Source organism: Rutidosis leptorrhynchoides, chromosome 1 (genome assembly GCF_046630445.1).
Source record: "Rutidosis leptorrhynchoides isolate AG116_Rl617_1_P2 chromosome 1, CSIRO_AGI_Rlap_v1, whole genome shotgun sequence".
NCBI lineage: Eukaryota > Viridiplantae > Streptophyta > Magnoliopsida > Asterales > Asteraceae > Rutidosis > Rutidosis leptorrhynchoides.
This window is the reverse complement of record NC_092333.1, coordinates 382978302-382996887: the sequence shown is the minus strand read 5'-3', so window position 1 is coordinate 382996887 and position 18586 is coordinate 382978302.

Genomic DNA, 18586 nt, shown 5'->3' with positions numbered 1-18586 from the left:
GTAGTTAAGTGTTTTGCCCAAATTTAAGTTTAAGTATGCAAGTGTTTTAAGTATAGTTCATTTTACTAAGGTCTATTCCTAGTAAGTTTCTACTTTTAGCAAGTTTCCACTTTTAGTAGTTTCCACTTTTAGTAAGTTAGTGTCGAACACTAGTGAGTTGTCCTTAATAAGTCTAACACCTATTAAGTGTGAAGATAACTAAGTGTATGATTACTATAGTCGGGATTGACATTGTGGACCATACCCAAACATCTATTCCACCGCCGAGTCACCAGATTGACCAGTTGTTACCGGTTGGCCCAGGATTTCTTGACCAAAATCTAAGTTTGGCATTCGTAATCCACAAGTATCCCATAGTGGTACCAAGGATCACCCTAGGCCTTAAGTAGCATTGACGTTCGAGTAATCACACGTTATCGTGAATGACTATCGTAATCGTATAAGTAGTAGTATATTATATGTGTTAGTAATAATATAAGTGCATAAGTGTTAGGTAGTATTAGTAATATAGTATAAGTAGTATTAGGGTTTTATTAATTAATTAGGTTTAATTAATTAAAGTAGTATTTAATAATTAGGGTTTATGTGATAAATGTTTAATAGTATTATTAGGTTTAGGGTTTAGTGAAGTAATGATTAGGTAATGATTAGGGATTTATTTAATGTTTTAGGATTTAGGTAATATTAGGTTTTATTTAATTAGGGTTAGATTAATTAGGGTCTAAGTATTATATATATATATATATATATATATATATATATATATATATATATATATATATATATATATATATATATATATATATCGTGTATATGTATATATATAGTATTTTTATTATTTTTTATATATATGTAGTCGTGTATATATATGTATATATATATTTTTTTTATTAGTAAATACATATATATGTAATGTGTATCTACTTTCCAACTATAACTACCCTAACACAATCTTCGTGAATCCTTAAGGTTTTTAAGATCTAACAAAACCCTTTTTTTTATATGTATGTAAGCCATAGGTATGTATATGTATATGCATATTTTATTTTATTTTACATAAACAATATAGATGTTAATATCATGCATGAATAATTATGATTATAAACATGAATTATAAGTAAGATTTAAGAGTTTTGGATCTAGGGTTTTACCTTGATGAAGATTGATGAAGATTAACAAAAGAAGAGAAGAAACACTTGAAGATGAAGATCAAAGCTCTCCAATAATCAAGAACACCCTTGAAGATCCTTGAAGAACGCGAAGAATACGATGATCAACTTGAATATTGCTTGAAGACCACTTGAAGATAGTGATGGTGGTGTTGGGGTGTTTTTGGCCGAACCCAAGAGAGAGGGGGAAAGAGATTTTTGTGACTTTGAGAGAGAATTGTAAATATGTTTTGGTGCATGAAAAGCTTTAGCCCAGGTCTCTATTTATAGGTGAGATTAGAGAATTCTAGAATTAGGGTTTAATGAGAATACTTTGGGAACAAGTTAGGGTTTACATGGGAGGTAAAGTGGGCCGATTTTTAGAGGGGTAAAAGGGTAATTTCCCCTTCAAATTTTCGGCTAGGGTTAGGAGAATTAGGGTTTGGAACGTTTTCGTTTAGTCCTTGTACTTAGATTAGCTTAAATAGCTCATTGAAGGTTTTAATTACATTATTTAAAGGATACAAGTTTTAGTGTATTATACTTTGTTCACAAAAGTTAATTAGCTTATTATTTACATCTTTTATTAACTTGTCGTTTATTACACAAAGTTAATTAATATATTTTATAATTCTTAACAATTGTCGATTAAAGTTTAATTGTTAAGTATTGTTTGGGCATTTAATATTGGAAAAATATAGAATGAAAAATTGAGGGTCGTTATAGTTTAACCACTAAAGTTGATATAGAGTATAGTGAGTTTGATGTCCTAGTAATCACTAGAGGTAGGAAAGAAACAACCGTTAATATACCCATACAAGAATTTTTCGATAATGAACCTGTGTCAATTGACCCAGTTGTCAATCCACCGGAACCTATCTCTCCTAAGGCCCCGGAAATTATTCCACGCGCCCGCATACCTTTCTCAGGTAGGCTTAGGAAGGAAAAACAAGAAGCACAATTCACTAAGTATTGGGATATTATCAAGAATTTTCATTTGAACGTACGACTAGTAGATGCTTTAGTAGAAATGCCAAACTGCGCTAAATTTTTCAAAGAACTACTTTCAAACAAAGAGAGATTAAGTATAATAAACGCGTAAAAGCAACATACCTATCGTTAAAGTCCGGTGGAATTTGCGTAGAGGCCCCGAATATACCTGGGAACGCAAAGACCACATGAAACGGAAATATCCCCATCTCTTTTCAACTGCTGATGCAAACGAGGAAACTACCTAAAAACTTCGGGACGAAGTTTTCAATAACGGGGAGGTACTATAACGACTCTCATTTTTCCATTCTATATTTCTCATTTTTCTATTCAATACTTTTCCTTATTAAATGCCCAATAAAATAACTAAACTTAATAAGTAAACTTTAATCGATAAAGGTTAAGCGTTAAGAATTATAAAATACGATAATTAACTTTGTACATTAATTGACAAGTTAATAAAAATAATAAGTTAATAAACTTTTGTGAGTAAATAAATAACTAAAAAGACTTGTGTAATTAAAATGAATAAACTTGAATAATTAAGGGTTATTAAGCTAAATTAAAATACAAGGACTTAAGTGAAAATATTAAAACCCTAGCTCATAAAACCCTAGCCGATTTGGAAGGGCAAAATTACCCTTCTACCCCTCCAAATTTTCGGCCCAAATTACCACCATAACCCCTTCTCCAAGCCTACTTGTTCCCTAAGTAATTCCTTATTAAAACTTAATTCTAGAATGCTCCATTCCTCCCTATAAATAGACCCCTAAGTTAAACCATTCCATGTACCAAATCATAAATAAATCCCTTACTCAAATCTCTCTCTCTCTCTCTCCCTCTCTAATTTTCGGCCAAAACCGAAAATTCACCACCACCTCCATCGAAATCCTTGAGGGTTTCCAAGAAATCTTCAAGTGTTCTTCGTGTTCTTCAAGAATCTTCAAGGTGTTCTTCAAGATATTCAAGGCTTTGATCTTTCATCTTCATCAACTTCTTCTTTTCTTTGTTAATCTTCTTGGATCTTCAAAGGTATAACATAAAACCCTAATTTATTTTCTTAATTATTTGATCTTTGTTTTAATCTATATTCACATAAAATCATAAATACATAAACATAAGAACAAACCTAGATCTATACATGTAAAAAAAGAAAGAAAAATCTATACATATACACATATACATGTCGACTAGGATAAAAAAAAAGGGGGAAGAAACTTTGATCTTTTAAACCCTAGATACAATTAAGAGATTTGTTAGTGGTTAATTAAGGAAACAAAATAACTATATGTACATATACATATATATCAACACATATACATATATACTTGTAAAAAATAAATTTTTATATACATATATACATATACACGACATTATATACATATATATACTAAAACCCTAAATCCTAATTTAAATTATACTACTTTAATTAAAACCCTAGTTTTATTAAAAACCTAATAAATTATTAAACCCTAATTCATTAAACCTAACCCTAATTATTTAATACCACTTTAATTATTAAACCCTAATCATTACCTAATCATTACTACATTAAATAAAACCCTAATTTACTAAACCCTAATTTATGAAACCCTAGGACATTAATTACTAAACCCTAGTTAATTAATTACTACTCTAATTAACTAACTCTAATTAATGAAACCCTAATACTACTTATACTATTAATTAACATGTATACACTATTACTATTACTAGCACCTATAACCTACTACTTATATTATAACACTTAAGAACGTTTTGGGATATGTATTAGAGATGTATAGATCTTCGAACTTTCTTGACAAATGGTTTCTATGAGACTCTAGGCAGAGGGTTTGGATTTTCGATTAAAGGGTCATATGGCTCAAGCCCCTAGATCTGAAATGGCCATTCGAAGGGAAATGGGTGATTGGAAGCTTATCTTATACAACAAGTATCCTAAAATGGAAAACACTCTTTAAGTAGAAACTTTCTAAGTATAGAAACTTACTAAAATAGGGAACATACTAAAAATAGGAAACTTTCTAAAAATATAAACTTACTAGGAATAGAAACTTAGTGAAATAAACTATACATAAACACGTACTTAAACTCAAAACTGGGCAAAACACTTAACTACTCTTAAATGTCAATAGGTTGACTTTTCTGCTCACTTGTTCAACTCTCTATTCCGAGGAATAACTCTCTCTCTACTTACTAAGGTGAATTCATAGACCCTCTTTACTGCTAGCAAACTTACTTACTTTACTTGGGGTGAGACACATGCTGTTTTTACTTTTTACACTTTAGACACAAGTACCAAACTGTTAAACTATGCTATACCCAGCTATGTCCGACTAAGTCCCTACAGTGATATTTTTAATTGCTGCGGCATGCTTAATTATTGGGGGTAGGCCTATCGGGAGTAACATCCCCAATACATTTGACTCAGTCTTTGTATTACTTGATAATAAAATTAAAACCGACAAGGACAGACACAACTTATCATGGGGCAAACTTAAACGTTTAGTCTAAATATCACGCTTTGGCATAACTTTAGATCCTGCGGGAGATCAACTTTACAAACTAAAACTTATGGTCTAAAACAACGGTCAAACTTTTGTTAAACCTATGAACTTCACTCAACCTTTTTGGTTGACACTTTAGCATGTTTTGTCTCAGGTGTTGTTTGATTCAAGCTTACTTATCTACTACTTATGTGATGCTACTTGGACATAGGATCAAGAGATTATCGCATATTTCACTATTGCATTTAAACATTTACTTTATTCCATTATAACGAAATTTCATTTTCCGCTGTGTACTCATTAAAGTTAATTTTCTCATTTAGTATTGTTCTCGTTATTATAATATGTTGGTATATTTTGATATTAAGTCACATTTCGCCCAGGCCCTTACTGGGGGTGTGATAGATTGTATCAGAGCAAACCAGGATGTTATAGAGAACCAGGATTGCATTTTTATGTGTGTCTTATTTGCTAGCTAGGGTGCCTTAGCAATCTAGGAAACTATAACCTTTCCTGCCTTAGACTTTAAAAGCACTTAGGATTGCCCTATAATCTTAACATTTATGCTTTCCAAAACTTGACTAAAAGATTCTAATCAAAGTCTCTTTCCTAATGATACGATGTCAAACTCAAGCGTTAACAAGCCCAACAAGGCAAATCACAACCCTACTACCGAAGTAGGTGTTGGACACTCTGAAACATCAAGACCTGTTCGAAGTCCTTCTTACAGTCCTGCTTCACCAAACTATAGTCCAGATACACTACCTGCTCATCCTGAACTTCACCCAACTCAAGGATCTGAAAGCGAAGGAGAAAGCCCTGCTGATTCTGCTAACTCTGGTTCTTTTCACTCATTGATACATAAACCAATGAGTACTCCTGAATGGGATGCTCTTCAAAACCTCCCTAACTACGACAGTGACTTCTCAAATTACGAACCTGACGAAGAGCCTATTGAAGAATCGTCTGAAAACTCAATTCTAAAGAGAAAGCAACCCGAACCCGCTACCAGTCCAATATTCTGTAATAACAAGAAGCACGTAAGGGTGAAGACTGATATCATCAACCTTCAGAATAGCTGGGAGAAGAATAGGGAGTTTAGTAGACGTCATGTTGCTCGAATAGAAGTGCGTCTAAACAACCTAGAAAAAGAAAACAAAATCTTAAAGGAAATTATCAAAGAATCTCTCGACTCTCAAACAGAAAGGCTGGAGAAACTTGTGAAGGATAACATGGAAAAAGTGAAGAAGCAGTTTGAGGACGAGAAAAAGAGATATGAAGATTATTTCAATCTTAATATTCTTTAGTTATCTTTCCTATTTTTCCATCTATGTAAAGGCTATGCCTTAAAACTATTTCTAATTCCGACTCGTGTAATAAGGCTTATTTAATGCCTCGTTCCTTAATAAAATAAAGTGTTTTATTTATATCATGTGATATTAATACTTTATCTTCTTCCTACTTGTAATTGCTCAACCCTATAATTTGTTAACTTATCCGACTTATGTTCACTTATGTAGCGACATCATGGTTCGTCCAGCTGCACCTACTGTTAACAATATCGTCTTGACTACTGAGCAATTCCAACAACTACTCACTACCGTACAAGGCAACAACCAAGCTAACAATGTTAATCCTCAACCGAAACCTTGTTCCTACAAGGATTTTTCAAATTGTCATCCTTCTGCATTTAAGGGAACTGAGGAAGCTGTCGAACTAGTCTGTTGGTTCGAGAAAATGGAATCTATTTTCCGTATTTGCAATTGTGGTGATGACGATCAAGTAAAGTATGCCACTAGCTCATTGGGTGGTAATGATTTGACTTGGTGGACTGCGCATGCCAAGTCTGTAGGAATTGATTGTTGGGATTTAATAAGTTTCAATATACTTAAAACCATTTAAGAAGTAAGATAGCGGAAGCAAGTAAGTATTACCATTTTAGAACTTGTTATATTTTAACCAATTAAAGTTAAATCCCAATTAGGATCAAGTTGTGAAACATACTTACAAACTAGAAGCAAGAAAAGAATTTATACCTACTCCAAGCTTGTTGATAGATGATGAAGATGATGATGATGAATGGAGCTCCAAAAGAATGAAACCTCAAGTTGTTATACCCCAAACTTTGCACCAACACCTTGTACTTTGGTTAGGATTTATTAACACTTGAATAGAGTTTTCAAAAACCAAATGAAGAACCCTTTCTTTCCCTCAAAACTCACGGCATACAGCAGCAAAAATGAGAGTGTTTTGTACAGTTTTTTTTTAAGTATAATTGCATGTATTGTGTATATCAAAGAGTCATGTTACTTGTATATGGAAATAGGAAAGCATGGGTCAAGGAATCTAAGCCTAGAGCATGTGTATCTCATTACCCATGCCACTTCCCATTTGTTTTATAAAATTAGTTTTATATAAGTTAAATTTTATAAAACTTTTTTTATAAAATTTCCATACACATTTGTTATGTACATTTATATATATAAAACCAAGTTTTTATAAAATGTAACAAAACAAAGTCAATTATTTAACCTATAAATAATTTAAACTCTTATTATATAAATTATTCTATAATTTATATATATACACATCAAGTAATATTTCAGAAAACCATTTTTCTTAAAGTTCAAGTGTCGCGTATTTAATCAATGATCCAATCGCTAAGATTAAATACGAATAAGGTGTCGGTAAGTTTGTTATTGGGTATGACCCGACTTGGATCAAAACATATTAGCCACATTAATTTAATATGTCTCACGGGCATACGAAATATCTTCAATCTCCCACTTGCACGAGAAACATAAGAAATTAATGCAAGTGATGGATACCACCTAACAACCGTCCATCACCCCCAATATGTTATGACTTAGTGTCATTCAATAACATCATCCCTTTTGAGTTCCCTTCTCGAATGTGAATAGGTGAATCTTACATTATTTCCTTTTGTCCTAGATGTCATGTTAAATCCAAGAGACACAGAGTGATCACTCTCGTCTAGATTTAACTTTATCAGGCCTTAGACATCTGACTCTCAACGAATAAGAGGGACAAATTCCATCTTGACTACATACGTCCTAAATATATATACCTTGTATTATACCTGAGCTCTTCCTCATGAACTACCATATTTCAGAATAGCGAAGGAAAGAATCAAGGCACAATACTTGGTAAATATCCGAACCCAATATGTGTAGAGACCTGTCCTAATCCATCCGGACGAAGTCCATATCGATTATAAACGATTCACAACAGTTGATTACATCACGAGGTACTTGACCTCTATATGATACATTTTACAAACATTGCTTTCATTTTTTAAAAAAACAATCTTTCATTACATCGAAAGTTGACAACATGCATACCATTTCGTAATATATCTTACTATAATTGACTTAATAATAATCTCGATGAACTCAACGACTCGAATGCAACGTCTTTTGAAATATGTCATGAGTGACTCCAAGTAATATCTTTAAAATGAGCAATTGCACAGCAGAAGACTTCTTTCATACCTGAGAATAAACATGCTTTCAAGTGTCAACCAAAAGGTTGGTGAGTTCATTAGTTTAACATAAATATTCATTTCCATCATTTTAATAGACCACAAGATTTGTATTTCCAGCTCTCATAAATATACGTCCCATGTATAGAGACAAAAATATCATTCTTATGGATTGAACACCTGGTAACCGACATTAACAAGATGCATATAAGAATATCCCCATCATTTCGGGATCCTCCTTCGGACATGATATAAATTTCAAAGTACTAAAGCATCCGGTACTTTGGATGTGGCTTGTTGGGCCCGATAGATCTATCTTTAGGATTCTCGTCAATTAGGGTGTCTGTTCCCTAATTCTTAGATTACCAGACTTAATAAAAATGGGCATATTCGATTTCGATAATTCAACCATATAATGTAGTTTCGATAACTTGTGTCTATTTCGTAAAACATTTATAAAAATTGCGCATGTATTCTCAGCCCAAAAATATAAAGGGTAAAAAGACAAATGAAACTCACCATACTGTATTTTGTAGTAAAAATCCATATAACATCATTGAACAAGTGTAAGGTTGGCCTCGGATTCACGAACCTAAATTAATTATATATATTTATATGTTGGTCAATATTTGTCTAACAAATTAAGTCAAGTCATAGTGTACCACAATCCTAATGCTCGAGACTAATATGCAAAAGTCAACAAAAGTCAATTTGACTCAAAATGATTTCCAAAATTTATACATGATTATTATATAGTTTAAATATCGTCGTTTTATATTTTAAATATTTTTTAAAAAAATTTATTAAGTAAATAATATAAAACTTTATATAAAACTATACTTTTTATTGATAATAATAATAATAATAATAATAATAAATATAATAATAATAATTGGATAAAAACTATAACGACGATAATAACAATCATTTTTTCAAAAAATTCAATTGACAATAACTTCTAATCCGTTCATCGAATCCATTCGATATCTAAAGGAAAAGTTCTTAATTTTTCGCTAGCTTTCCAACAACATGCATATCTTATACCTTATCTCAACCGCATAGGTAACTAATTTAAGATTCAACATAATCTATCTAAGGGCAATATCAAAAGTACAAGCATGCATAATCCTATTTTCTCGAGCACTAGTCAGGGTTACACTATTAATATGTAAAAATTAAATTATGAGTGCTTACATATCAATATTGAGATTCAATATTGCAGGAAAGATACGTAGACGTAACGGAGATGATAAACACTAAATTGACCTCACGAGCACACCCACGAATATTACCCATGACCTCCATAGCTATAGTCCATAATTTCCTTAGCCCTATCCTACTCGAAAATCTTATTTTGAAATCACGCGAGCAGAACCTCGTCGTAGTATTTTATCTATTCTAATACTAAAAATAACACTAATATTACTAATAATAATATTAGGATTAATATTAATAATATAATTAATAATAATAATAAATATAATAATATATAGAGAGAGTGATCGATAGAGTTGGATGAAAAATGAATCAACTGAATCAGCAATTCGATATTTAAACGATATGTACCGCACCTAACCCCTCATGCGATCGCATGAGAATGTGAGGGTGGCCTCATGCGATCGCATGAGCCACCTTTTTGAGTTCAACACGTTTTATTTACAAAGCCTGCCGACACTTTTCCTTTACATATACATACTACGTAATAGATTTATATATATTAATTAATATATAATATATTTAATCTTTAGAATTAATTAATTAAATATTATATTATATTTACGCTCATGGTAAAAATATTATTTTTACAAAAAATGACACGGTCGTGGTCTCACGACTCATGTACCACTTTCGGTTTTTCGAGTGCACTTTCGTACGTTTAGAAAACTAGCCTTTTACATTACGCGACGTGTACCCTTATTACTAATTTGACTTTTTTATCAAAAAAATTACTTTGTGAAAATGTATCTTATAAAATTTAAGTGTTGTGGTCATTTGCTTCTATAAATCAGTGACTCGTTGTTTACCAAATTATATTATTTTAAATTAGGACGTTTTATGACTAAGTAAAAATATATAGTTACATATTTAGAAATATAAGTTTGTATCCAAAATCTTTTATTTAATAATATAACATTTAGTTTTTTTTTTCAAAAGTATTTATTTTTCAAAGTTTATTTTTATTTTGCTTAGAAAAAAAAAATAGTTTAACGCGTAACGTCCAATAGTTAATATATTTATACATAAACATATCTAATCATATACGTTCATTTAGTGGTTCGTGAATCATTGAAATTTGGTCGAGGTTAAATGAATGTATGAACATAATTTAAAATCCTTGATATTTAATTTAACAAACTTTGCTTATCGTGTCGGAAACATATAAAGATTAAAGTTTAAATTTAGTCGGAAATTCCCGGGTCATCACAGTACCTACCCGTTAAAGAAATTTCGTCCCGAAATTTGAGTGAGGTGGTCATGGTTAACAATAAAAATGTTTTTATGACGAATATGAGTTGATAAATAGAGTTTTATCAACATTGGGTAATATGGATAATTCTATAAACCGAAGCGTATGAATGAAGCTATCACAAAAGATCGTGATGAAAAAAAATGTAGATTTTCCATAACTTTTGACGTAGTCGCGATTGAATTCCGGAATTCAGGGGATTTAAATAAAATCTTCGAAATCTTAAAGTTTTGATTCTTCGGTGAATAAGGAAATTAGGATCTCTATAATTAAATACGGTGATATGCCTCGATTACTCTGCCTGATATTTCCATTATAAATTAAACTCTTCCGTTCCATTATTCTCACCATTCCTATACTTTCTTTCTTAGTTCATACATCTAAAAGATTGTGAAAATGCTTAATCCAGTTCTGATCCTTGTCCTTCTCCTTTCTATTGCTACAATCATTCTCCTTTTCCAACTTCCACAAGAGGAATCTGCTTTCTTCTACTTTGCCCTTGGGGTTATAGTGTTTTTAATTCTCCCGTGTCTTTATGTTGCGATAAACATTGACATACACGGTTTGTAATTTATGTGTTGTTATAGGGATTTATATTTTCCTTTAAATTTCAGAGTCCCTGCTTCTGTCTTTAATAATCATTGTCATTCACAGTTAATGCTCTCTCCTATTTGCTGTGATTTATACCCCCCATTTCTATTTCTGAGATTCATTCTTTTGTTTTCTCTTCTCGACTTTAAATCAAGCGAATAATGGTCCAGAATTCGTAGATACAGAGTTTTGAATGATTATAATGTTCTAAGCAGGAAAGAACGTGATAGCACGATTTGATTTTTAAATTTATCAACATCACGGAAGATAGATCCATCAAGAATACATTTTCTTAATATGTTCAGAAGTTAAGTATAATGAAAGAGTTATGTAACATGACACATGATGACGGTATGATCTACTGTGAACCATCATCACGTTTCATTAGAAACTCGGCATGACTTACTGTAATATAATCACGTTGATCAAGTGTCATTATATTATACTAACTCGTGCATCAGTTCCCAACACTACTTCAAAAACATTCATATTTTAGACTTGAAAGTTTACAGAATATAGAAACTAACAGTTTCTATATGATGTAACACTGATAGCACGAAGAGATTAATGATTTCAGATAAGAATAATTATAAAAATATCTTCAAAAATATGGAGGATATTTATAATGAAAGATACGATAATATCTTTGAATATCTAAGATTAGAGAATGATGGAGACTATTGTCTGCAAGGGTTTAGAGTAAAGAGCAAGATATTCGTTAAAGACTTCAGCAGACATTGAATCATTTAGATTCTTTGAAGTCAAACTTATTCTTTGTGATTTGTCCACGACTTTCTTCATAGTTTCGCATAATCTGCTTTTCGGTACTAAATTTTCTCTTGAATGTTTCCAATACAATGATACACAGGAAGCACGAAGAGGTATATAATTTTGGACTAGAATATTTTTGAAAATATCCTCAGAAATATCGAAGATATTGATGATGATATTTTGGAATTTCTAAGTTCGATGGTTGATGGAGAAAGATTTTCCGCAAGATTTTAACATGACTTCGGAGCAAGATAATCTCTAAAGATTTCATCGGATTCAGAATTACCTGAATTCTTTGAATATAGGGTTTGGTCCATGTATTTGTCCTTGGTCCCCTTCGTGGTTAGCTCAATCCGTTTTTCAGTTCCAACTTTTCTGAGCTTTTCCAACATACTATTCTTTATCATCAAATTTCCGATGATTAAGGTCGTTTACGGTTGTCTATGGTTTCTGCTGCTTCATTCAACTTTTTCATCATTCATAGTATTGATTTGTGACTGAGTGCTTTTTAGAATTTCAGAATGAGAGATTATAATTCTAAGAGATAAATGTCATACATATAACTGTTGATGTAGATATGATATGAGTTTTCAAAGTACTGATTGCTGATTCCCGATAATTGGTATGGCAGTTCTCGTTACAAAATACGGATGAGCATATGATAGGGTTTCAATGAATAAATATAATGATTTGTCAGAGAGATTTAAGATAAGAAGCAACGAGGTTGCTGGTACGTCTACTGATAATATGGTGGAATATAAAAGAATTCTCCGGTATCAAAAGGGTAATCGTATATATATCAAGATTATAGTAAGGCTACTTCGAATGAAAAGTCGAAGTTGACTTGCTGGAGCTGTGCCAAAATTGGCTACTTTAAAAAGGGATCACAAAATTATTTTTGCTAATAAATGTCAAAGAATCTAACGCGGCTACGTGTTAAACTTTTACTCAGTTGCCGAGAGTTTCTCAGGTGCATAACTATATGCATAAATCTTTCCTTCCGTAGATAAAGTGCGGTTGATTCATCCTATCGATTGAGATGTTTTCAAGAATCATGAAAGGTTTGAACGCAGATTGTAATTATCAAGATACAAATGGGGTTTAAGATGAAATCAAGTGGCAAACTTGAAGAATGTTTAGTTTCATATGTTTTAATCAATATTTTAATTCATTTTGATTGTCCAAATTTATTAGTCCACAGTAGATAGTCCACACTTAACAGTCCGATAATTCATATGTAGATTAATATATAATATTCTAATTAATTCATACGTATCGTGACCCGTATACGTCTCAGACTCGATCACGACTCAAATTATATATATTATTGTAGAATCAACCTCAACCCTGTATAGAGAACTCGATCATTACTACATATAGAGTGTCTATGGTTATTCCAAATAATATATATAGATGCGTCGATATGATATGTCAAAACCTTGTATACGTGTCCCGATATTTAATGTGCGTAAAATAAATAACAGAAATTAAATGACAATAAATAAAATTGCGAGAATTAAATTGCTATAAAATAAATTGCGATGATAAATAAAATATAATACAGAATTAACAGTTAGCTAGGAACAGTTAGCTAGGATTTTGTTAGCGTGAATTCTTAACAAAATTTCTCGTAGTTAATTTGTTTGTTTCTAACAAATTTTATTTTTCCAATGTTTTCTTCATTATGCCACTTGTTGGATTCTGATAAATCAAAATCCCAATATGAAATTGGATGAATATGGTTATTCTGTGGTGAATGGATTCGTATATCTGTGAATGTAAGTAGGATAGTAAATGACTGTTGAATCAGATTTGAAAGAATGTACAGTGTAACTTATTAATGAAAAATCTAAATATTCCTCGGGTATTACCTACCCGTTAAAATATTTTCATCATTAACAGTTTGTACAAAAGAATTTTTAATTACAATTCTTATGAAAACATATATACATATATATTTTCTTCAGATGTAATTATGGATTCATTGAGTTAATATGATATTAAACTCATTTGGTTTACCGTTAGAACTAGAATACATAATCTCTAAAACATTTAGAGATTACTTAATCGTCATGAAGAACGAAGATAATCGATGTAGAACGATGCGTAGAACGATGCGTAGAACGATGATTATACTCAAGGTACAGAATGAGATGTTGAGGCATGGATTGTTGATGGTACTAGTGCTGTTACTGTTGGTACTGTTGGTGCCGGTGATGTTGTTGAAGCTGGTACATTTTGCACCATATTCTCCAAATTTATTTTTCGAGAGCGAAGTTTGTTGACTTCTTCTATTATTCCGGGATGATTGTCGGTTGGAACGAGCGAATGAATAAGGTTTAAAATTTTAAATAGAATATAATCTTGGTGAGATATTCGGGAAATGAGAGAGAAAATAGAATTACGAACAGGTTCGCCGGTATGTGCTTCAGGTTCATGGCCAAGAGGTAAATTCGGTTGGTGGAAGAGATCGCCTTCTTCGCGTCTCCATTGATTAAGTCGACTACGAACCCATCAGATGAATTGGGGATGACTGATTGGTTGATTCATTCTGGTGATGCTGATAGGTGAAACTCCATAACAGAATAGCTGTTGGAATCCGAGGAATTCGAACTGGTTGAGGGATTCATCTCGTACGATCAGATGAAGGATTTTCGATAAGAAATAGATTATAGGATGTTGATTAGTACCCTGCAATACATAATTTACATATGCATATATAATACTAAAATCCCATACGTTTCGGAGGAATCTACGGAAGTTGTCAGACAAAGTCTGCAGTACCAGATATGCTAAGATATGAATTAGCAGATATGCTAAGATACGAATTTTGTCTATACACTATTCATGCAATTATTGCAGTAAGATGTGTCTAGACTAAGAATGATAAGTAGGTAATTTCCTAAGGATGATAAGTAGATGATTTCCGACAATAAAAAGATAAGCAAAACTTTTGACATGCAGACACGGTCGAAGTCCAGACTCACTAATGCATCCTAACGACTATCAGTTAGACTCATTAATGCAAGACCTAGTTCGCTAAGACCACCGCTCTGATACCAACTGTAGAGACCTATCCTAATCCATCCGGACGAAGTCCATATCGATTATAAATGATTCACAACAGTTGATTACATCACGAGGTACTTGACCTCTATATGATACATTTTACAAACATTGCATTTGTTTTTTAAAAAAACAATCTTTCATTACATCGAAAGTTGACAACATGCATACCATTTCGTAATATATCTTACTATAATTGACTTAATAATAATCTCGATGAACTCAACGACTCGAATGCAATGTCTTTTGAAATATGTCATGAGTGACTCCAAGTAATATCTTTAAAATGAGCAATTGCACAGCAGAAGACTTCTTTCATACCTGAGAATAAACATGCTTTCAAGTATCAACCAAAAGATTGGTGAGTTCATTAGTTTAACATAAATATTCATTTCCATCATTTTAATAGACCACAAGATTTGTATTTCCAGTTCTCATAAATATACGTCCCATGCATAGAGATAAAAATATCATTCTTATGGATTGAACACCTGGTAACCGACATTAACAAGATGCATATAAGAATATCTCCATCATTCCGGGATCCTCCTTCGGACATGATATAAATTTCGAAGTACTAAAGTATCCGGTACTTTGGATGGGGCTTGTTGGGCCCGATAGATCTATCTTTAGGATTCGCGTCAATTAGGGTGTCTGTTCCCTAATTCTTAGATTACCAGACTTAATAAAAAGGGGCATATTCGATTTTGATAATTCAACCATATAATGTAGTTTCGATTACTTGTGTCTATTTCGTAAAACATTTATAAAAATTGCGCATGTATTCCCAGCCCAAAAATATAAAGGGTAAAAAGACAAATGAAACTCACCATACTGTATTTTGTAGTAAAAATACATATAACATCATAGAACAAGTGTAAGGTTGGCCACGAATTCACGAACCTAAATTAATTATATATATTTATATGTTGGTCAATATTTGTCTAACAAATTAAGTCAAGTCATAGTGTACCACAATCCTAATGCTCGAGACTAATATGCAAAAGTCAACAAAAGTCAATTTGACTCAAAATGATTTTTAAAATTTATACATGATTATTATATAGTTTAAATATCGTCGTTTTATATTTTAAATATTTTTAAAAAAAATTATTAAGTAAATAATATAAAACTTTATATAAAACTATACTTTTTATTGATAATAATAATAATAATAATAATAATAATAATAATAATAATAATAATAATAAATATAATAATAATAATTGGATAAAAACTATAATGACGATAATAACGACGATAATAACATTCATTTTTACAAAAAATTCAATTGACAATAACTTCTAATCCGTTCATTGAATCCATTCGATATCTAAAGGAAAAGTTCTTAATTTTTCGCTAGCTTTCCAACAACATGCATATCTTATACCTTATCTCAACCGCATAGGTAACTAATTTAAGATTCAACATAATCTATCTAAGGGCAATATCAAAAGTACAAGCATGCATAATCCAATTTTCTCGAGCACTAGTCAGGGTTACACTATTAATATGTAAAAATTAAATTATGAGTGCTTACATATCAATATTGAGATTCAATATTGCAGGAAAGGTACGTAGACGTAACGGAGATGATAAATACTAAATTAACCTCACGAGCACACCCACGAACATTACCCATGACCTCCATAGCTATAGTCCATAATTTCCTTTGCCCTATCCTACTCGAAAATCTTATTTTGAAATCACGCGAGCAGAACCTCATCGTAGTATTTTATCTATTCTAATACTAAAAATAACACTAATATTACTAATAATAATATTAGGATTAATATTAATAATATAATTAATAATAATAATAAATATAATAATATATAGAGAGAGTGATCGATAGAGTTGGATGAAAAATGAATCAACTGAATCAGCAATTCGATATTTAAATGATATGTACAGCACCTAACCCCTCATGCGATCGCATGAGAATGTGAGGGTGGCCTCATGCGATTGCATGAGCCACCTTTTTGAGTCCAACACATTTTATTTACAAAGCCTGCCGACACTTTTCCTTTACATATACATACTACGTAATAGATTTATATATATTAATTAATATATAATATATTTAATCTTTAGAATTAATTAAATATTATATTATATTTACGCTCATGGTAAAAATATTATTTTTACAAAAATGACACGGTTGTGGTCTCACGACTCATGTACCACTTTCGGTTTTTCGAGCGCACTTTCGTACGTTTGGAAAACTAGCCTTTTACGTTACGCGACGTGTACCCTTATTACTAATTTGACTTTTTTATCAAAAAAATTACTTTGTGAAAATGTATCTTATAAAATTTGAGTGTTGTGGTCATTCGCTTCTATAAATCAGTGACTCGTTGTTTACCAAATTATATTATTTTAAATTAGGACGTTTTATGACTAAGTAAAAATATATAGTTACATATTTAGAAATATAAGTTTGTATCCAAAATCTTTTATTTAATAATATAACATTTAGTTTTTTTTTCAAAAGTATTTATTTTTCAAAGTTTTTTTTTATTTTGCTTAGAAAAAAAAATAAGTTTAACGCGTAACGTCCAATAGTTAATATATTTATACATAAACATATCTAATCATATACGTTCATTTAGTGGTTCGTGAATCATTGAAATTTGGTCGAGGTTAAATGAATGTATGAACATAATTTAAAATCCTTGATATTTAATTTAACAAACTTTGCTTATTGTGTCGGAAACATATAAAGATTAAAGTTTAAATTTGGTCGGAAATTCCCGGGACATCACAATATGTATCTCAGGTCAGAGGATACAATGATATTTGCCTTTACTCAAGATTACATGTGATCAACCACAAAGGCTCCATTTAGTAAATCTTGAGGACGGGTCTTCCAATATTTGTATCCCACAAATATCTATGAACCTTGGTTGCAACCTTGCCCCACATTCATCCCGTGAATGTATACCAATCTAAGTTCATAATAGTCTAAACCTCACACTTGCTCCCACAAATGTGATCGACTATGAAATTTAGAACAATTTCTTATTCATGGATAAAATATGCAAAATAGGAACTTGACTCAAAATAAATTAATACCATAATTATATTAATGAGTTTGAAAAATTTCATTCTGTTACAATACTTAAAACAGATCATGACCAATCACTAGAATATTGAAGCCCTAATGCACAAACATGTCCTGCATGTTTTGCTCCATGTAAGAGCTTCGTGAGAGGATCCGCTATATTAAGATATGTGTGAACTTTGCGAATACATATCTTTCCCTTTTCAACTTCATCCCTTATGTAGTTGAATCTCCGCTCAATGTGACGGGTCTTTTGGTGAGCACGAGGTTCTTTGATTTGAGCAATCGCACCCTCGTTGTCACAAAAGATCTCAAGAGGGTCCTGAATGGAAGGGACCACTCCTACGTCATCTATGAATTTCTTCATCCATGCAGCTTCCTGAGCTGCCAATGAGGCGGCAATGTACTCTGACGCTGTAGTGGATAATGCAACAACATCCTGTTTTGAACACTTCCAAGAGACCGCACCTCCATTTAACA